Raw genomic sequence first — 24,209 nt, forward strand, 5'->3', positions numbered from 1 at the left:
TACTCAAGATTTGTGCTTCTAAGTTTAAAAACTCATTCATGTAGAAAATCCTTTCAGGGTATGAATATATACTGACATTTTGAAAGTTTCTCAGTTATCAAATGTGGAAAAGCCCATGGTTTTATAGAGTTGACCCTGACAATCTGACAAGGGTAAAAGAACATTCTTATCCCCAAGTTATACACGCTAAGGGTAAGTTTACACAGTCTGTGACGATGAGCTTCCCAGCCTGGGTCAACAGACTCTGGCTCATAGAGCTTGCACTACTGTGCTTGGGTTGGAGCTCCGGTTCTGAAATCCACCCTGCTCTCTAGGCTTCAGAATCTGAGCTCCAGGCCATGCCCCAATGTCTATACAGCTACTTTTAACATGGTAGCATGACCCAGGCTTGGAGGCATGTTGCTGTGGTATGTGTAGACATATCCTTAGCAAAAAAAGAGTATGAGAAATGTCTGGGTTTGTTTTGTTATTTTGGAGAACTTACTATTTTCTATGCTTTTGTTAAGCCAGAGTGAAACAGCTTTTGATCTGAATGCCACATTGCCAACTCTCATAATATTTACCAGATCCACAAAGTTATTTAGGCACATAACTTCCACTGATTTAGTTGGAGACTAAATACCATTGTGTATCTGCGACTTAATGTGTTTCTTAAATCCACTGCTCCTGGACTCATGAGCATGTGAGAATTTTTCAGCTTTCACTTAAAGAAAAAGGGTTTATAGCACTCTGATTTGTGCAGAAAAGCTTGAAAATGTGAACCTAAACGGCTTAATATCCAGAAGGCAAATGAAAGAACTCCGTGTTTATTCATTTTTCCCTTCACAGTTCATTATTTTTAAGATAGCACCATTATTCTGAGTGAAGGGAGGGCTAAGTCATTAATTGTGAATACTTGGGGTTGACAGTATTGAATTGACACAATGAATTATGGGTAAAGCTGGTTGGGAATTTTTTAAAGAAACATTTTTACTCGGAAAATGCTGATCCCTTTAAATGGAAATGTATTACAGAAATTTATCCATTTTCACTACATTTTCATCAAGAAGTTTTCTCAGATCCACGATTGTATTACTGGTCAAAATAAGAGAGAAATATTATATGAATATTTAAATAATCATACCAAGTGGAACAGCTCCAACAGGAAAGATTGAGACACTGACTCCATAGCCCTGTGTTTAGGGCATTCACATGAGATATGGGGAGCCGGGACTTGAAACTGGGTCTCTCAAATCCCAGGTAAGTGCCCAAACCATAAGATATGCATACAAAATAATAGGGTGTAAATTAGCTGTTACTACTCAAGAAAGAGATCTTGGAGTCATTGTGGATCTCTCTGCAAACATCTGCTCATTGTGCAGCAGCAGTCAAAAAAAGGTAACAATGTTAGGAACGATTACGAAAGGGATAGAAAATAAGACAGACAATATCACCATGGTCTGCCCACACCTTGAATTCTGTGTGAATTTTTGTTTGCCCCACCTCAAAGATGATATATTAGAATTGGAAAAAGTACAGAGAAGGGCAACAAAAATGATTAGGGGTATGAAACAGCTTCCATAAGAGGAGAGATTAAAAAGACTGGGACTGTTCATCTTAGGAAAGAGAAGACTAAGGGGGGGATATGATAGAGGCTCTTGAATGGTTTAGAGAAAGTGAATAAGGGAGCATTATTTACCCCTACACATAAGCCAAGAACCTGGGGTCATCCAAAGAAATTAATAAGCAGCAGGTTTCAAACAAACATAAGGAAGTTCTTCACACAATGCACAGTCAACCTGTGGAACTCATTACCAGCTGACCCCGGGGCCTCCCCAACAGTGGCCAGTGTGCCTGGCCGTGGGGCCAGCTGCAGAAGTCCTGGAAAGTCCCAGAATTCATGATTTCCATGACCGTGACAGACTCGCAGCCTTATTCATAATTGTAGCATCACTTTAACTTCCACCTTTTCAAAGTCCTGCTTTTAGGAATGTATAACTTTTGGACCAAAATACATAGATTTCTTTGGCTGTACTGCTTATTGTTGTGCTTTATTTCTCTCTATATATACCCTTGTTTGTGAAACTAAAGTTACCCTTACCATTTTTCGTTTTGTTTTTGTTGTTTCCCCTGATCATCTTTCATTATGGCATCTGTATAATACTGTAATATGTTGTTCCTTTTAGCTATATTTTTCAAATGAAAATAGGTAAGTAAACAAGTGGCAGTAAGGCTCAGATTGGATAGGAGTCTTATATAAAGGCTGCCTCTGTACTTCTATTGATTCCAGTAATTGCAGTGGAAAGTTCTTTCCCCCCCTCCATTTGTTAAGGGAAAATAGATAGAGCAGATAACCTACTGCCTTTGCAATATGTGTATTACTATATATAGTAAAGCTGTGATAGATGGTGATCAAGTTGTTTTTAGACATAGATGTAGGTGGACACACACATAAGCTATATTCCTAAACAAAAAGTTCTTAGTCTTAGGATAAATTATCCTGACATATATATACCCCCATAATTCTGTTCTGAAGATCATGATATAGCAGTTTCATTCTATATAGTGCTTATAGTTTCAACAGCTCCAAAGGTTCCCGTGATTAGAGTCATTTGTAACTTTCTAGAGCCTTTAGGTAGGATTCACAATGGTAACATTTAGGTGCCCTGCTGGCTAGTGGAATTCACAACCCTGAAGTAGGCAACCAGTCTCCTCTCCAATGCATGGGGAAAGAAATAAGAAGCCAATAAGAAATGCTTGCAATAGGGATGTGGCCTGAACCCGGCCCCTGAAGGCCACAGGGAATCACAGCCATGAACCTTCTCCTAGAGTTACCTGCCTAAACCAGATTTAGTCTTTTTTTCCAAGAAAAAGTGAGGAGGAAGAGGTGGTGCTCCTTATAGTCTTAAGCCCAGTGGTTAGTGCACTCTCCTGGGCAATATCATGATTTCAACATCTGTGTGCATGGCCGGCCACTGAAAGCCTTAGGAACTTTGGAGACTAAGGTGTCTAGGAATTTAGGTGCATATAGGTTTAGGTAGCTGGTGAGCAGGGGTTTTGGGAATGCCAGTGGCATTTAAAAATTGGACTCAGGTGCCTAAATTCCTCTTGTGAATCCCACCCTTGGTAACTCACTTGTGCCATTGTTGACTTATTCTTTATTGTGTGTCTAATATCAAACCCTGTCAATTACATAAACTTTAGTGATTGAACCTTTGGGTGGGAAAATCCTTCCCCAAACTTCATTTCAAAATTTTGTGATCATCTTAAAAAGAGGTCCAAACTGAAAACCTAGATCTGAATTGTCTTGAAATATGGGGAAAATCAGTACTGGGTCTGCACTTCATGGCTTCTCTGTATAATGGACCAAAACAAAACCTCTCATTTAAAATCCCACCAACAATGGGAATGTTTGGATCAGCATGAGTTAATCTCCAGTTGGATTAGAAAAATGTGTAAAAACAGAAAAAAGGAAAAGGAAAGGGCCAAAGTCTACTAATATCTAACATGATGGTATCACTGAAAATGCTTCATGTGGGATTGGCTTACCTAATGTCAATGGATGCTTGCCGCTGAGTGTCAAGAAAATGTGAGAAACCTCCAGATGCTTGCCAAAAACCGTAAGGAAAAAAAAATGCCTTCCAGAATGAACTTTTTACATTTGCTCATATTGAAATCCCCAAGCCGTTTCAAAGTTTTTAAAGTGTTCTAATATTGTCTGTATAACTTAAGGTATTAACAAATAGATAGGTAAATAATTTAAAGTGGTTAAATGTTCATAGATGGATAAGGCCATATTCTTCCTTATACACATGAAGAACTTTTAACGAGAGTTGAGCTTATGGAAGTGTAGGCAGAATTTGTCCCATTGTCACGGCATGCTCCTTGCAGCTTCTTAGTAGCAGCAAATAAGTGTTCCTGCAACTTTGCAGCATTATTGCCTGACATTATAATTAGTAGTTTATATACTGTTCACTGTGACAAAACATTGCTTTGCAGAAATAAATGTTGCAATTACTTTCTTTTCCAATTGGAAGAAAAGGACAAAAATGCAACATGTTCAGGGAAACAAAAATCCCCAAACCTGAAAATGATTTCTTATAATTAAAAAGGAAATGGATTAAATTGTACCAGGCCAGTCATAGTGGTAATTTAGTCATTTTACTTGTCATTTTACTTGTCAGTGCATAATTCTGAGTTTGTTTTCCCTTGGCTTTTCATTATACTTTATGGATCAGCACTTAGTACAGTGAACATGAAACAGTCAGCATTTCCTTTCACTATACCTGTTGGCAATCATCGGTATACAAGACTCTCCTGAGTTCACTAAAGGCAACACTTTTTTTAGCATCTCTGGAGAATGTGTGACCTTTATTGCTACTTTACAAATCTAGTTTATTGATGTTTCTTTTGCATATTGCAAAACTTACTCATTCTCACCAGTCATTACTTCTTTAGCTTACAGTATTTAGCATGGAAGCAAATAAGCAAGCTGGACAGGGGCTTGGGGATATGTAAAACTGAAATCATTATATTAAATACAATTCATTTTTAATATCCTTCCTGTATAGTATAATATTATCTTGTATAGATTAGAGGATGTAAAAATCATCTCATTATACTTTACTACAGATTGTTCTCAGGAGTGAAATATTATGTAGAAAAATTTAGACTCAGAAGTATTGCATCTGCCAGATTTCACCCTTGATTAAATTTAATTTAAAATTATTTTCAGTTTTAGGTCTGGGTGATTGAACTAAGTTACTTCTGTGTGCATAGTTTGTTTCTTTAAGTGCACTAGAAGCTGGAAATATCTCTTTAAACATGATGATAAGTCACTACTTTTGATTCGCATTTTAGCATGTAGCATTGTGAAGCAATTTTAAATGTAGAGATTTCTTCAGCTGGAAAGAGCAGACTCCTGCTTTGGGGCCTCCCTTATTCCCACATCAGTAACCTCCAGGGCATCCAAAATACAACTATTTAAAATGATCTTTCGTACCCATCAATCTGCCCACATCCCTGTACTCTCCAAATCCTTCCACTGGCTCCCTCTTGCTAAGCATATAAAGTTTAAACTCCTTATCCGTGCATTCAACCCATGTCCATCAATTGCCTTTTCCACTCCACAAGAATAGAGAAAAAGGTACTACTTGTTAGAATATAGATATTCAAGCCTGTCTGTAAAGGCCTATACTTTAAGAATTTAGGTGTATTCTTATCACTTAGCTAGTTATAGAGGTATAAAAGAAAGAATCAAAATCACTGTCTGTCTGTGAAAGGGCCTTCTCGTACTGTGACCGTCTGAGGCTCTGTTCTTAGGCTAAGTAAGGCCTTTGGCTAAGCAGCAGAGGTAGCCATAAGCTGAGAAGTGAACGGTCACATCCTCACATTCCAAACTAGTCACATGGAAATAAGGTGCTATTGGGCTGTTAGCAATACAATCCTGTCCTGATATTCCGATCACCTCCAGAGAAAGGAAAGAGCCTAAAAGATGTAAAAGGAAACTGAGTGTGATAGCATCCTGTCTGGCAAGAACTCACTTATCAATAGCTGGGATGTGAAATTCTCGCTTCTGTATTGTTTTGTATGTTTATTTGCATGGTCTCTGTCTGGGTCTGTGATTGTTTCTGTCCACTGTATAATTAATTTTGTTAGGTGTAAATCAATTAAGGTGGCGGAATATAATTGGTTAAATAACCATGTTACAGTATGTTAAGATTGGTTAGTTAAATTTCAGTAAAATGATTGGTTAAGGTATAGCTAAGCAAAACTCAAGTTTTACTATATAGTCTGCAGTCAATCAGGAAGTGTGAGGGGAATGGGGATGGGGGAATTAGGATCATGTTTTGCTAAGAGAGGGAATGGGAACAGGAACATAGGGAAGGCTCTGTGGTGTCAGAGCTGGGAAGGGGGACACTAAGGAAGGAAACTGGAATCATGCTTGCTGGAAGTTCACCCCAATAAACATCGAATTGTTTGCGCCATTGGACTTCGGGTATTGTTGCTCTTGGTTCATGCGAGAAGGACCAGGGAAGCGAGAGTGTGAAGGAATAAGCCCCCTAACACTACTCACTGTGAGTAATGGTGGCATATTCTGGCTCAGAGGGATTAGAAGGGAGGTGGCGGTGAGAGGGTAGATGAAATTGGACCTTCTTCCATGTATCATGTGAAAATAAACCAAATAAAAAGATTAAACCTAGTGTTCACTAATGCCTTTATTAACCATTACTGTACATATTGGACAAAGACCCAGTTCTGCTCCCATTGAAGTCAATGGGGGTTTTGCTATTGACTTCAGTGGCTGAGCAATAGACAACGTTTATTAATATTTACAGAATTTTGAGGACATAGCAGTCAAAAATATCCAGTTCCTTTAATGCATGGATGAAAGACAATAGTACAAAAAAGGGATGCATGCATATAGGATTGTAGAGCAGGGCAAGAAATTGTTAATGCCAGGCTTGCTCATATAAAGAGACATCCAGGATGACAGTAAATTGACTTCATTCTCTAGGCAAAGAAGCAACAACAAGAAACCATTGCCTATAAGGCTGATCAGTACTGTCTTATTTCCTTGTACTCCTTCATCTACGTGTGCATCTCCATCTGTTGTCTCCTGTCTTATATTTAGATTGTCAGCTCTTTGGGGCAGGTACTGGGACTGTCTGTCTGTTCTGTTTGTATAGTGCCTAGCACAGTAAGGTACTGGTCCATGACTGGGACTCATAGGTGCTATGGTAATACAAGTAATATATGATAAGAGGAAAGACAGCTGCATAAATACCAAAAGGTTAATTTGCAAAGAGATTTTCAGTTTTAAGTTTCTCTGGTGAAATGATTAATAGGAAAACTATTTTTAAAAAAAGTTTTAAAACTGATTTAAAGGATGACAGGGCACTCTTAAGATTGCTGTAATAAAAACACTAGATTTTTCAGGTTTTGAAGCATTCTTGGTTTTATAATTACAGATATTGTAGTTGTAAATAGTTATAAATATTCAACCTGAATAGGTTGAAAACAATTTAAGTTCATTGAAACACAGGAATGCCATGGATATAGCCAATAACAATAACCTGCGGTAGTAGTTTTGGGCCAGGGTTTGGCCCTCAGCAGGGCTGTGGGGTATACCACCGTCTTGCTCTGGTCCGGCAGCAGTCTGGGACCGCAGACCCACAATTAAGGGCTCAGGCCCATAAGCAGGGGCTGAGCCAAGAGGTCAGGACGCAAGCCCTTAAGCAAGGGCTGAGGCAAAGTCTATAGCAGCTCAGGCCCTAAGTCAGGACAGGGCAGCAAGCAAATAGTCAATCAAAGGCCCAGGCCCTTAAGCAGGGGCTGGGTCAGTTTGTAGCAGCCCAGGCCCTAGGTCAGGACAGGGCAGCAAGCAAATAGTCAGTCAGTAACCCAGGCCTTTAAGCAGGGGGCTGGGTCAGGGTTTGTAGCAGCACAGCCTCTCTAGGCCAGGGAAAAAGGGGGAGTCTGCCACCTAAGGAGTGGGTGGCAGGGGGGACGCAGGCCCTCCCACTCCACTGCGTCCCAGCCCGGGACCCTAGCAGCAACAGAAACTCGCTGCTGTCAGTGGGGATCCTGGCCGCAACACACTGACATCGGCTCTGGCAGTGCAGCAGCCAGACTGGGGTCGGCTGCCCCCGGGCTACTTCCACACTTCCCCTCGTATGGTACCTGGGCCATCCTAGCGTCCTCGGTGCTCTCCACCAGCATTGGCTCCTCTGGGTAGCTGGCACGGGGCAGGCTCGGCTCCTCCTCGGGGTAGCTGGCACGGGGCAGGCTTGGTCAGTCTTCCTCAGGGTACTGGGCAAGAGGTAGGCTCGACAGGCCTGGTGAGTCAGCAGGCTGGTCGCAGCCTGCGGCTGTTTCCCAAGCGGGAGCTCGGCCACGGACGTCTGCTCTCTCCACCAGCCTGGGCTCCACTGAGCTCTGCAGGCAGGCTTTTATACTTCCGGGTCGGGGCCGTGACCTCGGAGGGGTGGTGGGGTATCCCACTGCCTCGCTACACCTGCATACCTCATTTCTTAGAGTTATGTCAGCTTCAAGTGTCTATTTAACTTGCACAATAAAAATACAAGAGGAACTTAGCAGCACTGGATATACAGAATTTACCATCACAATTATACTTATCAGTCAACCAAAAATGTGAAAGTCAAACAATGGGATATCTATCTCTGAATTAGTGTCAAGGTACAGTATGTGTCTGATGCTTTTATACCCTAGTTATGTTTACTACCGCATCAGTGTGAATAAATTGGAATAGTGCAAAACCACTGTAGTTTGTATACTTTTTCATTGTAGGCAAACTGGAGGGCTTACCATGAAGGTTCCTTAGAGGTTTTTAAGGTCAGGCTTGACAAAGCCCTGGCTGAGATGATTTAGTTGGGGATTGGTCCTGCTTTGAGCAGGGGGTTGGATTAGATGACCTCCTGAGGTCCCTTCCAACCATGATATTCTATGGTTCTCTGAAGACTGATTCATTTCTTCTTTATTAATTAATGTAACTGTATATTTTATTAATTCATATCCCTTTCATTAGTAAAGAACTAAGTTTGTGAGCTCAATAGAAAATCAACAAGGAGTCTGGTGGCACGTTAAGCTTTCGTGGGTAAAAACCTCACTTCTTCAGATGCATAGAGTGAAAGATACAGATGCAGGCATTATATACTGACACATGGAGAGAAGGGAGTTACTTCGCAAGCGGAGAACCAGTGTTTACAGGGCCAATTCAATCAGGGTGGATGTAGTCCACTCCCAATAATAGATGAGGAGGTGTCAATTCCAGGAGACGAAAAGCTGCTTCTGTAATGAGCCAGCCCAGTCCCTATTCAAGCCCAGATTAATGGTGTTAAATTTACAAATTAATTTTAGTTTTGCTGTTTCTCTTTGAAGTCTGTTTCTGAAGTTTTTTTGTTCAATGATAGTGACTTTTAAATCTGTACTAGAATGACCAGGGAGATTGAAGTGTTCACTTACTGGCTTTTGTATGTTTCCATTCCTGATGTCCGATTTGTGTCCATTTATTCTTTTGTGGAGGGACTGTCCGGTTTGGCCAATGTACGTGGCAGAGGGGCATTGCTGGCACATGATGGCATATATAACATTAGTAGATGTGCAGATGAATGAGCCCTTGATGGTGTGGCTGATGTGGTTGGGTCCTCTGATGGTGTCGCCAGAGTAGATATGGGGACAGAGTAGGCAACGAGGTTTGCTACAGGGATTGGTTCCTGGGTTGGTGTTTCTGTGGTTTGGTGTGTAGTTGCTGGTGAGTATTTGCTTCAGGTTGGGGGGCTGTCTGTAAGCAAGGACTAGCCTGCCTCCCAAGGTCTGTGAGAGTGAGGGATCATTTTCCAGGATAGGTTGTAGATCGTGGATAATGCGCTGGAGAGGTTTTAGCTGGGGGCTGTAGGTGATGGCCAGTGGTGTTCTGTTATTGTCCTTGTTGGGCCTGTCCTGTAGTAGGTGATTCCTGGGTACCCGTCTTGCTCTGTCAATCTGTTTCCTCACTTCCCCAGGTGGGTATTGTAGTTTTACGAATGCTTGATGAAGATCTTGTAGGTGTTTGTCTCTGTCTGAGGGGTTGGAGCAAATTCGGTTGTATCTTAGGGCTTGGCTGTAGACAATGGATCGTGTGATGTGTCTTGGATGGAAGCTGTAGGCATGTTCCGCTTTGGCTGCCCTGTAGGGGGAGGCGGCGTGGAGAACCAGAGCCCCCTGCAGGGCAGTCCTCTTCCTTCCCTCCCTGCCGACCAGAGTGGAGCCCTCGCGGCAGGAGGCAGTGCAGTTGGAGGGGCCGCATGGCAGCGCCCCTGCTGTAGCCCTGGCCGCCCCCCCTTCTCTCTCCTGCCTGCTCCCTCCACCCCCCCAGCTGGCCCCCCTGCACCCATGCTCCGGCCGCGCCGCAAGTTTTTTTTTTTTGCTTGGGGTGGCCAAAAAGCCAGAGCTGGCCCTGACTACATGTATCTGGAGAAAGTTATTTATTTATGATTCAGAACTGTATCATTTTCTTTGTAACTTCTAGTTGCTGTCTCCTAAATCACCATCACTATTTCTTTACTGGCTTAGAGTTTCTTGAAATGTTACAAAAAAAATCCCAAAACAAACAAACAAAAATAAATAATCACATCATCCTTAATTTGTTGTAGTTGAATTCTTGAAAGTACTTTTACATTTGACCAATATTTCCATAAAGTGGACTTAAAAAAATTATGCTGAAATACTAATTAAACCACTTAGCATGTGCAAATTAAAATGAGAATGTCCTTAAGGAGTAATCTATATCAATGATGATCTTAACCTCTTTTAATTGGATCGTTGGAATTCATTTTGTCCCGCAGGTGCCGAACAAATCCTGCTTTTAAGATGATGGCCATGCACACTGTGCATTATACACAATACTCAGAGACACATTCAGAATAATCTGAAACATTCTCTCCAGAGTGAATGGAATGTTAGTCTCACTAAAGATTTTATAGTTTTCAATTTTCTTGCATGGGCTTAAGTAGTCTTCATCTATCCCAGTTTAGTATATTTCAATGTATGCCATCTGTAACTCAATTTCCCTTTCTTCAAAAATTGCTGATGTCTACTTACATGCCAATATCTCTGCAACGGCTTGAAATTTCAACTAAATCTTGGTATCACTTTAAGCTTTAGCCAAAATACTTTGCTTGCTGTTCCTGCCACTTTTGCCAGTCATCTTTTCTTTTTCTTTCTTTACTTTTCCTTCCTACTTTTAGTGAAGACACAAAATAATTATGCACTAGGAATTATTTGTTCTTTAATGGACCATATGAACTCTCATATATAGAGAGAAAACAAGGTTACTTTTTGTTTTGTTTGTTTTCATTCCGAGATTTATTTTTATGCTACGTATGATGGCTGTGCTGTAGCAACAACAATAAAGGAAGTAAAAAATAATACATATAATGAGATGCATTAGAAAGACAGATCTTACCCATCCCGTGCCAAGCCTCTGAGTTGCTATACTGTCTTCATTACTTGCACTCCTTTTATTCAGGAGGAATACATCATGAAGCCATATAGTTGTGGATGCACATGCATTATCTTTCCCATTCTTTGGAAAATGGAAATGCCACAGAAGGGATGTCTGCAAGCACAGAGGAGGGTTGCATCCCCTTGCATGGGATTTCCAAGTGCTATTTCCCATCAGGTCTGCTGAACAGTGCTACTTTCCCTGTTCAGTTGTGGCTAGGGGCCCTCTGCAGACATAAAAAGGGATGGCAGCAAAAATAAGAATAAGAAGGGAACTTCAAAATAAAACTTTCCCCAAATTTTGACACAGAATATGGAAAAGCCCTATTAGACTCTTTCCATCCATCATCATCTTCTTACAATATGTTGTAGAGGTTTTGTCCAGGCTTTCTCTCAATATCCCAGTTAATGGGGCTTTATTGTAATGAGCAAGGATGAATTAAGGCATAGGCACTCTAGACCCACACCTATGGCTTCAGTTGCTGGAATCGCATGGTAAAATCAGAATCTCAGCTTTCATTTAAAAAAAAAAGATTCTAGTCCTCATGGATGCAAAGAAAAGCCTATAAAGAGGAACCACATATAACTGAGCCTGCAGACAGCCTGAAGCAATAGCTCTGAGAGGAGTGAACTTCCCCATTTATCTGAAACCTGTAGCCACCTCAAGGAGTGGCAGGGTTATAACAGGGGTGCATGGGTGAGTTTTGCTTAAGACACCAGATTGCCTTAGTTTGTCTGTGACAGTGAGTAGTACTTTACTCTGCACTTAGTCACGCTGGTTTCAAAGAGAATACTTGCATGGTAAAATACCAGAACCAGCTGGAGTAATTGCAAAATAATGTGCCATTCATTACAAGATCTAGACCCTAGTGACTCTTTTCCCTCAGTTAATATATATCTATTTTTTTCCTTAAATTTACAGATCGTAATTGCCAGGATCATTTTCCTTTCTTTTTCGTAAAACGACACTACCTGTTCTTTCTGCCAAACTTTCCATATCTCTGCAGATTGTTCCCAAATATTTGTCCATAATAGTAATGTCAGTGTGACTTTAATGGCAATATTTGTGGAATAAGATGCTACTCAGTAAAATGGTATCAGAAATTGGCCCTGTATGGGAAGGAATAAATGTTTTGGCACCTAGAGCACAACAAGTTGTCTTCTCTCCCCCCACCTACTTCCCATGATTAGATTATGCTTTTCCTCAAGAGATAAAAACAAAAGTAAGGTATATTCTTTATTTTCTCCTGCCATTACATAAGGAAAATTGACAGGGAATAGGGAGAGCCTGAAGCTATCATACTGATATTTCACTGCAACATGCAGGGGGAAAATCAAATTAGTCAGTGGCAGAGATTTGGCCTTGGGTTACATTGTCAGAAGCTGATATAGCCACACCCAGGGCCACTGAAGGAGAATATCTGCTAAAGAGATGAGGGTGGAGGCAAACACCCCCCATAACATGACTTTTTCTGAGGGGACCCAGAGCCAGCCAGCACAGCAATGAAAGTGGCTCAGGTTGCTGGGAATGTGCTTCAAGGTAACCCATAGAAAGCCTTCACTGGCATGTGTCCTATGGTAATTTAAAATGGCTGGTGCCTGGCAGATTTCCCCCATGGAAATCTCAGGGTAAATCTCAAGGTAAATTTCCCACAAGGCTCAGTGTCTGCTTCTTCTGCTACCATACAAAAAGGTGAATTTAACTTAATTTCCCTCTTCATTAGGTCTAGTCAGAGAACATTAGGTGTTAACTAAACCTGGTCCCAAACATGTTAAAATCAATATCTAATCTAACAGGCTTATACAATAATTTAAACACACCTTGGTGAAATAGGAACCAAGAATACTATTTTACCTTTTTTTTGTCTGACACATTTCTGTATGTAGGCCGCTCCAGTGGCCCTTAGACTTTGCACAGGGGTGGTGGAGTAACAGCCACAAACCACCCCAGAAGCTAGAATGGAGGCTGTGGCCTGTGCTAGAGCTCCAGGGACTGCCATTGTGTTGGTTGGCTACAGTTAGTCCAAGTGTCCTCTTTTACAGAGTTCTCTGCAAGAAGCCCAATTACCATTGTTCTTGGATGGATGATGTGAATTTCACCTTCAGCAAACAGGCATCCACAGAATTGATCAGCTAAGGTCAGAGAGGTGGAGAATGAACTTTACCTATGGTATATTCCATTAATGCACACCACAGAGGAAGAATTAAAAAAATTCAGTAACAGAACATTCTTTCTTTTTCAACGGATGAAGAATTTTCCCACATAATGAAAATTAATTTGTCCTTTAACCACTTTGCTAATAGAGATGGAAATCTCTGGGATGCTAAACCAGCTTTCATTAGACAGGTCATCATTAAGGTAACTCTGTGGACCTCAGCCTTGTAGATCGATGAAATTGAGGATTTAAAAAATAAAATAAAATAATTTGAGAAGGTTTTCCATGAGGGATCATCTAATGAAGGCCTAAGAGAGCTCTGAAAAGTAAGAGAGCTCTGAAAAGTAAGTAATCATGATTTACATTTGTATTGTTGTTCTTATTGCAGATATTTGTATATGCATCCTGAGGCACTGTGGGGTATGTGTGTGTATTTTATTACTTTAAAGAAAGAGATAATAAAATATCTTGAGTATGCTATATTCAGAACTAAAGAGCTATTACTCAGAGACTGACAACAAGGCTGGTTAAGTTTTAGCAGGGCAGTTAAAGAAGTTAGAAAACACAAAAGTAATTTTTAAATTGTAAACAGGCTCTCTGAAACTTTTGCTCCATCTATGAATACTTGCATAGATCTGAATCTCATCAAAACAAAATTAAATTTAAGATATTCTTCTCTAATATCAAGATAAATAAAACATTTCCAAATACACATGTTTTTCCTAGAGGCTTTTCTGAATGAAGTTTTTAGAGTAAATATAAAATTAATTTCAACTAGGCTATTTCTAGAATTCTTTGTGTGGCTTTACTTAGATTTATTACTCTGATAACACACCTTACATTCCTTTCGCAATTTTTGCAATCCCTAAAACATGATTTTTTTCCATAGTTTGTCCTCTTAAAATAAGGGTTAACTTTATATCAAGCTGAAATAGTATAAAAAGGAGATGTCCAAGTCTAAATAAGACACTCTTAAGTTTGGTTCTTAAGATAAATTCCGTAGAGTTACATTTTTTCTTGTGACAATTAACCTTGTATTAAATATTTTGTTAAAAGCACAAATTTTAATTACCAATACGTGAATATAAATATGTAATGCCGAGTTTTTCTTTCCTGACATTTCTTGTCCTTGGGTGATAAGATAGAAACTTCTTAAAATTACTTTGATGAACATTAAAATGTTGCAAAGTAACTTGCTAAACATAATATATATATATATATATATATATATATATAGTTATATTTCAAGCATCCTGGTTATAACATACTTACAACTATATCTTAATAGTCAATACAGATGCAAACATATTTGTAACAAACTAATCAAACATTATAATTTTAGTAATAGCATTTTTTGCATCAGTTGGAGGGGTCCCTCTTACATAGGGATGTGATCATTAGGTCAAGAACTATTCACTGGCTAAAATCTCCACTTAAGAAGGCCAAACCTCTGCCCCATGTCTGAGTTAAAATAATGGCTCTGGTCAACTGTGCATATACTCTGTCCCTGCCTTCTGAATTGTTGGGGAGGATACCGTTCCCATTGAAACCCCATAGTTACCTGGCTCAAGGATTGTTTCTAGGACTTTACACAGGGATATAGTTTCACCCATTTATCAAAAATGAAAGCCGGATAGGATTAGAAGAGCTAATTACTTCCTTCTTGGGTGTATCCGAGTGGAACAAAGAACCTTTTACCCCATGTAGTGCACACACACAGGGGGCAGGCATAAACTAGCTCCTAGTACTAAGGGGCACAAATGGAAGGTCAGTAATGCTGACAGCTATGCTAAGGGCCAAAGGGGTGAATCTTTATCTAAATTAGGCATGGATGAGACTAAGTTCATCCCCACATAATGGAATGTTTTCACCTCCTACAGAGCTACAAAGTACTGAGGGATTCTTTCCCCTGGGCTCAGAATGCATTATGTCTTTTATAGGCATATTGCCCTCTGCTACTTCTGCTTGGACAGCATGCTTCATCCTTTTCCAAAGCATGAATGAACTTTGCAAACACATATAATTGAGCATCAAATATCTTAAGTTGTGACCATTGTACCTGCACCACTGAAGTCTTCCTAGCAAAAAAAAAAAAAGAGAAGAATGCTTGCAAGTTTGCTATATTTCCCGCTCTTCAATATACCTCAATCTAAATGCAAATTTTTCCCTTCCATATCACTTTTGTGAGAGTATCTTCATAAAAATTCTATTGGAGGACACTTTCCTTAGGTCTTCTTAAGACATATCAGTTTAACAGACTTAAAGTGTATGCCCTTGATTTTCCTTTTATCTGGCTGATCTCAATGTCAAATAAAGTTTCCAGTAAAATAAAAACATGGAACTATCTTTCCATAATCAATTAGGATTTAATGCTTAGAGTGCATCCAAATGGATGTCACACAGTGGAAGAAACTGGTGTCTTTTGTTTTAATATCACAAGTGCTGCAAAGCAAAGTATAAAGTGAAATAAATCTAATTTGTTTATTCCTTGAATTTAAGATTTTATGGTTTGCTTTTGAAGGTAGGGAGTATTTTTCTATAAGATGGAAAAAATTAGCATTGCAACCTTGTTTTCTTCTGTCACACTTAAGGATGTTCCTAATGTTAACTCCAAAGTGTCAAAATCCCTCTAAAAATTTCTTGCTGCCAACAACATATATTAAATGTTCAGTAAAGCTGGAATTTGCTATGCTATTTTGGCAGATATAAAAAATAAGTTGGTAAAAGGTGCTTTCAATATTCAGGAGAAGGCGCTTATGTCGTAACACAGTCTAGTTAAACTAAATCCTTATAAAAAGAATATGCATATTTATGAGTTCTCTGCAACCTGGCTGTTTCATTAACATAAAATATACCTTCCAGTATTTAAATGCAAAAAAAATTCCTGAGGTCAGGCTGTGACTCTCCATGTTGATGATATGTTGTTGTTCTATTATTAAAACACTAAGAAAAAACACTTTGTAAAGTAAAGAGAGTGTCAGAGGAATGCTAAGTAGCTCATCAGCACCAAAAAGAAAAAAAGAATGGATATTCTAAGAAATTTAGCTTAGTACTGGCACTTAATCACATCCTTTTAGACTGTGAAATTAAATACTTTGCTGAGGTTTTGTTTCCATTTATTTTACTATTTTAGACTAGCAAATCCATTACTGCATTTTGCTCGTCATCCTAAAAATCACATCTTCAAAAGTCCATCTTTGTTTTGAAGGAATGTTGCTCCTCTATCCACAAATATGCTATTATTTCCTGTAAATTAGTACAAAACTTATTGTCACAAGGTGCTATTGTTATATATTCACATACTTATTTTACAAATCATTATACCACAGATTCAATATAACTTCTCCATAAGTTGAGATAAAGTTTAGATACCTTGACATTTTGGAGGAATGATGATGCCAACTCTCTGTAAGCCTATATGATGGTGAAGCAACACCAACAGAGCTTTCATATTTCTCTTGTTCTTTCAAGAGCAGAGGCAAGCCATTTGGCAAAGATATGGGCTCTGATGAATGAGCTCTTGTAGTTGTACCTGAAGAATGTGGATTTGTTTTAGCTCATTAGGCTCACAGCTGGCTAACATTATTTTGTTGTTATTTTAAAATATGCACTCTGTTACCAGTGAGCTACATTAAGTTAAAGCTCCTGCTTCAGTATAACCTGACAAGGTTGACATTGTTATTCACTGCAGGCTTTGTACTTCTGGAAAATATCTTAAAACATACTTCATGAGAAAGCACAGGACTAGAGCATGTCAGAACATTTTCAATAACAGTTTTTTTTCCCCATCAAAATATGCCACATATGCTAATAAGACAGAAAATATAATAATACCTCCATATAAATCCAATGGCATGCCCACATTTTGAAAACTGAGTACAGATCTGGTCATCCCATCTCAAAAAAGATACATTGGAATTGGAAAAGATACAGAGAAGGACAACAAAAATGATTAGGGACATGGAATGGCTTCCATATGAGGAAAAGTTAAAAAGACTGGAATTTTTCAGCGTGGAAAAGAGACGACTAAGGGGATATAATCGAGGCCTATAAACTCTTGACTGGTGTGAAGAAAGTGAATGACAAAATGTTATTTACTCCTTCACATAACACAAGAACCAGGAGTCACCCAATGCAATTAATAGGCAGCAGGTTTAAAACAAACATAAGGAAGTATTTCTTCACACAACACACAGTCAACCTGTGGAACTCCTTTTCAGGGGATGTTAATAATAATAATTAATGGAGATATCCTATCTCCTATAACTGGAAGGGACCTTGAAAGGTCATCGAGTCCAGCCTCCTGCCTTCACTAGCAGGACCAAGTACTGATTTTGCCCCAGATCCCTAAGTGGCCCCCGCAAGGATTGAACTCACAACCCTGGGTTTAGCAGGCCAATGCTCAAACCACTGAGAAAACTATAACAGGGTTAAAAAAAGGCCCAAATAAGTTCCTGGAGGTCAGGTCCATCAATGGCTATTAGTCAGGATAGTCAGGGATGGAACACCATGCTTTGAGTGTCCCTAGCCTCTGTTTTCTGGGAGTGGAGGAGGGGGATGGATCACTCGATGATGGCCTGTTCTGTTCATTCCCTTTGAAGCACTGTCCACTGTCCATTGTCAGAAGACAGGATATTGGGCTAGATCAGGGATTGGCAACCTTTGGCATGCAGCCCATCAGGGAAATCCGCTGGCGGGCCAGGATGGTTTGTTTACCTGCAGCTTCCGCAGATTCAGCCAATTGCAGCTCCCACTGGCCACAGTTCGCTGTTCCAGGCCAATGAGGGCTGCAGTCAGCCGAACTTGCGCACGCTGCAGGTAAACAAACAGGCCCGCCAGTGGATTTCCCTGACAGGCCGCATGCCAAAGGTTGCCAATCCCTGGGCTAGATGGACCATTGATCTGACCCCATATAGCAGTCATTGTGTTTTTATGTTCTTTTCAAGGCCGAAATATTTTGGTCCCTAGCGGAAAAAAAATTGTATCAAACATTTCAGAATCAAAACCACAAAGGCAAATGAAAATGCTAAAAGTTTTGTTTTTTTGGTTTCAGATATAAGCCATATTTGAGAAGGATGTTGCCATTATTGTCTTCTTGGGTTTGCTTGCCAATCTTTAATGGAAGATTATTTTGGATACACAATCAAAGGGGGTATATTTCCCCATCTGTAAAATCTACTGATGAGAAGTGCTATATAGGAGTTAGGTGGTATTATAATTTTTAGTTTAATATGAAAGGTTTAAATGTTTCTCTTAAGATTGTAGCCTTTAGAACAGTGTTTCCCAAATAGTGGGTCATGACCCACCAGTGGTTTGCGGGAAGGTTCCAAATGGAAGGGATGTGACAGCAATATTTACGTTTATGCGATGGACCAACTTTTTAGACACCTCAAGCCCTCTTCCACCTCTGCAGTGCCTGTCACTGCCTCCCATGTCGCTACCCACCCAGTGCATCTCCCGGAAGCGCTCTCCGAGGCACTTTCACTTCTGCTGGCCTGGGGCAGCAGGCAATGGTATGCGGAGTGGGATCCGGGCAGGAGCAACATGGAGGAAGCAGCTGGAGCCAGCCAGAGGACAGTCAACAGTCTTGTAGCGATTGCAGCCCAATTGTGGAGGGAGAGTGTTGGCAGGGATGAAGGAGGAAACAGGGCTGGGAGAGTAAGATCAAGGGGGTGAGGGGAGCTGACAAGGGGTTTAGGGGCTGGGAAGAGAAGGAGAACAGGGGTCTGGAGAGCTGAGACCAGCTTTTCCACACTGACAGCAATTAAGACCAAACAATACAACAAATTTCTTGTTGAAAATGATCTCAGACTTTGCATCTCCAAAACTGCCCCAAAATTAAATATATACAAAGCAACTCAAGGAGGTCCTTCTTATTAATTATGAACAGGTCTTGCAGTGTGGAAAGCACAGCTTATCCACCCACAGGCTAAAAGACTGCACATTTTTAATATGTTCTGGGGCAAACTCTGTTCTGTGTTATAGTTGTGTGAATCTGGGATAATTCCATTAATGCTAATAGAGTTACTGTGGATTTACATCAGTGTAACTGACAACAGAATTTTGTCCATTGATTGTATTTGTGTGGTGGGGCAGCTGGCCCACCCCCATGCGAGAGGGGGCTAGAGTAGGCTGCTCAGGCCGGCAGCCAATCAGGGCTAGGCTGGGCCCTATATAAAGGCTGCACAGGAGAGCAGCAGGCAGTCTGTCCCACACCTTCATGGGGGAAGGCCTGTCTTCAGAGCAGGAGACCAGCACCTTGGACAGAGCGCTGCTGGGTAGGCTCAGGGGGGAGCATAGGAGGGCTCTGGCCCAATACCTGCCAGAAAGGTCCTAGAGGGTGCAATGGGCCAGAGGGGAAGTGTCCCATGGACAGTTGGAAGGGGAGAGAAGGAAGGCAGAGAGGCTGCTACTAGAGGGCCCCTGGGTCGGGACCCAGAGTTGTGGGTGGGCCTGGGTCCCACCCTTTCCCCCTTGTACTGCACCTGACCCCACAGTAGCGTGGTTGAGACAAACTGCAACTGGCCCTTGAGACAAGGAGCTAGACTTTGGGGGTTGTGGTCGGCCACTGAGGCATGTGCAAGGACTGTTGCTAACACTCCCCTCACCCCCTGCAAAAGGGAGTAAGGATGGACTAGGGGGCACTGGCAGAGGGCAGTGGCCTGAAACGGATGTCGCCGAGTGGGGAGCAATGCAGGTCCGGACACCAGCAGAGAACAGACGATAGATGGGACACCACCAGCAAAGGGTGCTCCCCATGGACTGAGCTAATTCCTGGAGCGACCAGTGGGAGGCACCATCGTGGTGAGTCCCAACCCCATCAGTTTTGTTTTTTAATTAAGAACACACATTTTATATCATGCAGAATTCCAAAGTGGTGCAGGTTGAAGTGAACCCTAAACCTCCATAAGGAAGGATTTTGTACTTACTCTGCCTAAATAGCTGATGAACCTGCAGTAAAGAGGAACATCTGCATAATTAATGTATCTTATTTCTACTAAGCCAAATCCTCAGAAGTATTCTGGACAACAGTTTTGCTGTGTCCCATCGTAGTATAGCCATCAGCCCAGAGGCAAAGCAAAAATATGATTTCTTAAAGTCAATATTCTTCTTAAGCAATGTCCCCACAAGAGGAAGTGAGTCATGAGACAAGGGAGATGTGATGTACTGCATTCTGTAGCAAACAAACACTGGCTTCTGCACCCTGGAAACCATGAAGAGCTATTGAAGCCATTAAATATTGATTTCCAATGCTCTCCATCCTTGCAGAGCTTTTAGTGCTGAAGAATCATGCCTATATATCTGACCAGCACCTGTACACCAGTACATAATAATAAATAATCCTCCATACATGTAAATGATGAAATCATCAGTACCTTTTTGAAGGGTGTTCAACCAAAAAAATCACCATCACTAGGAGGCTGAATGGCTGAGATTTGGTCCCTCACCAAAGGCTCTTACGTAAATTAAGTTGTCAAGGGATAAAAGGGAAGGTTCTTTCATGGATTGAGAACCGGTTAAAAGACTGGGAACAAAGGGTAGGAATTAATGGTAAATTTTCAGAATGGAGAGGGGTAACTAGTGGTGTTCCCCAAGGGTCAGTCCTTGGACCAATCCTATTCAACTTATTCATAAATGATCTGGAGAAAGGGGTAAACAGTGAGGTGGTAAAGTTTGCAGATGATACTAAACTGCTCAAGATAGTTAAGACCAAAGCAGACTGCGATGAACTTCAAAAAGATCTCACAAAACTAAGTGACTGGGCAACAAAATGGCAAATGAAACTTCATGTGGATAAATGTAAAGTAATGCACATTGGAAAAAATAACCCCAACTATACATACAATATGATGGGGGGCTAATTTAGCTACAACAAGTCAGGAAAAAGATCTTGGAGTCATCGTGGCTAGTTCTCTGAAGATGTCCGCTCAGTGTGCAGAGGCGGTCAAAAAAGCAAACAGGATGTTAGGGATCATTAAAAAGGGGATAGAGAATAAGACTGAGAATATATTATTGCCCTTATATAAATTGATGGTATGCCCACATCTCGAATACTGTGTACAGATATAGTCTCCTCATCTTAAAAAAGATATACTGGCACTAGAAAAGGTTCAGAAAAGGGCAACTAAAATGATTAGGGGTACGGAACGGGTCCCATAAGAGGAGAGATTAAAGAGGCTAGGACTCTTCAGCTTGGAAAAGAGAAGACAAAGGGGGGATATGATAGAGGTATATAAAATCATGAGTGATGTGGAGAAAGTGGATAAGGAAAAGTTATTTACTTATTCCCATAATACAAGAACTAGGGGTCACCAAATGAAATCAATAGGCAGCAGGTTTAAAACAAATACAAGGAAGTTCTTCTTCACGCAGCGCACAGTCAACTTGTGGAACTCCTTACCTGAGGAGGTTGTGAAGGCTAAGACTATAACAGCGTTTAAAAGAGAACTGGATAAATTCATGGTGGTTAAGTCCATTAATGGCTATTAGCCAAGATGTGTAAGGAGTGGAGTCCCTAGCCTCTGTCTGTCAGAGGATGGAGATAGATGGCAGGAGAGAGATCACTTGATCATTGCCTGTTGGTCCACTCCCTCTGGGGCACCTGGCATTGGCCACTGTCGGTAGACAGGATACTGGGCTAGATGGACCTTTGGTCTGACCCGCTACGGCCGTTCTTAATAGGAGTTACAGCCTTCGCTTCTCTAGCCTGCTGGTGAAGATGGCTCAAATGAAGCTGAAAGGCTTGAACCTGAACAGTCCTGAGCCCTCTGGCCCTGATCCAGCAAAGCACTTAACCACAAACTTACACTGCAGCCCTTTAATAGCTCCATAGGAGTCGATAGCAGTACTCAAACCTGAAAGTTAAGCCCATGCCTAAGTGCTTTCCTGGATCAGGGCTGGAGTGCTCAGCACTGGGCAGGACTGAGCCACATGGGATTATCTTCTGATAGCTGTTCATGGATTTATGTCAAATGATTGCTGGTCTCAATCCCCTTCTAGAAAACTAAATCTAGAGAATTGGTATCCAGATCATGACTGACGTTACCTTGCAGTTTCAGAAGGAAGGCTAAAGTGTAGGTATTGTATTAGATATCTGCTCTCTGCTAACAGCAGTCTTTTCAGGTCATTATTGAGACACATTTATGGGCTTGTTTGAAAGCTTGCACTACTGCTGTTTGTACTGCATTTTTTTTCTGCAAATAGGTAGACTATTTCACCCTTCAAGACTATCTGTCTGACATAGTCAGTAAATTCACTTACATATAATGAAATAAAAAGAATCAATTGGAATTTGATTCTAATAATATTAAATGTGTAGTGGAATGTTCCTAAAGATATTTTATTTCACATAGTGATTTATTTCCATGTCTCTCTCGTTCAAAGAGCACATATTGATGCATACTATTCATTTCTAATTAATTTTCAGTAAAATTCAAATGATACACATAATTTATTATGGAATTTAAAAATCAAAATATTTCACATTCACCTGTGATAGTCCTCTGTTCTCTTAACAGAGTATTTAGAGATGAACATGTAAGATGACATTTTCAAAAGGATCTAAGTGATTTAGGAGCATACATCCCATTAATTTCAGCAGACATTAGGCACTTTTGAAAATTTTACCCTCATTGTGAAATATGGGTTCACAATGGCATTTTCCATTACAGACAGAATTTTCAAACAATTTAGGCGCATATATCCCATTAATTTCAGACAAAGGGTAAAATTTTCAAAAGTGCCTAATGTCAGCTGAAATTAATGGGATGTATGCTCCTAAATCACTTAGATCCTTTTGAAAATTTCATCTGTAATTGAAAATGCCATTGTGAACCCATATTTCACACAGAGGGTAAAATTTTGAAAAGTGCCTAATGTCTTAAGATCTTTTCAAAAGTGACTTAGCTACTTACCCTCCTAAGTCCCACTTCACTTTCAGTGAGGTTCTTGTGTGTTGTTGTATGTGCATTTGAAAATGTATCCATGGAGAATTCAATAGGATGTACAAATCCTACAGCTGGGTGCTGAAACTGGCATGCAGATTCCTTTTCTCAAAATGTCACTCACATGACCATGTTTGAAAATTAGCTTTCCCACATTAAAAGTTTGCATCTTATTTGAATGTCATTTAAATCTCCTGTGAATCTTGGTGATGAGCTCCTTGTAATTATTCATAACACAGACCAGTCTTAATTTTAAAATGGGCCACTGAACTGTAATCACAAAATAGATTCATGTGTGTACACAAATGATATTTACTTGTGAAAATAAAATTACTCTTTAAATCTGAATTACATTAGAATTATTTGAATACTATGGGATCCAAAGCATTCAGGATATTGAAGCTTGAATACATCATATTGCTAAAATTTTAAGGCTAAGTAGGATGATGCCTCATCACAGTCCTTTTTAAAAGCACTACGGGTGCCAGTTCTGTAAATGGTATTGACAACCACACTTGAAGCAGGGTCAGCCTTAATTCTTAAGTATTTTATGACTTTACAGTTGGAGGCAACAGGGCCGGCTCCAGGCACCAGCCCACCAAGCTTGTGCTTGGGGCAGCACCTGGAGGGGGGGCGGCGCGGTGCTCCGGCTCGGGCCGCTGGGGAGAGCGGGGCCACGGCCGGGGCTCGCCGCCCTCCCCCCAGCGCTCTGGACGCTGGGGAGAGCGGAGCCTCGGGCGGGCTCGCCGCCCTCCCCCCGGTGCTCTGGCCGCCGGGGAGAGCGGAGCCGCGGTGGTGCTCTGGCCGCCAGGGGGAGAGTGGAGCCGCGGCGGGCTCGCCGCTTTCCCCCCCACCCCCCGGCGCTCTGGCCGCCAGGGACAGCGGAGCCCCGGCCCGAGCTTGCTGCCCTCCCCCCAGGGCTCCGGCCGCCCTCCCCTGCCGCGCTGGGGGGCGGGGGGGGGCGGAGGCTTTTTTGCCTGGGGCGGCAAAAAAGCCAGAGCCGGCCCTGGGAGGCAAGGGTGAGAATTAGTAACCCAACAGAGTAAACAAAGGAATGCTGGATGCTGAATTATTCTATTTTGATCTAGTTTTGGGCTAGCACTAGTTTTGTGGGGACAAACTCAAA

Source organism: Trachemys scripta, chromosome 9, assembly GCF_013100865.1.
Source record: "Trachemys scripta elegans isolate TJP31775 chromosome 9, CAS_Tse_1.0, whole genome shotgun sequence".
NCBI lineage: Eukaryota > Metazoa > Chordata > Testudines > Emydidae > Trachemys > Trachemys scripta.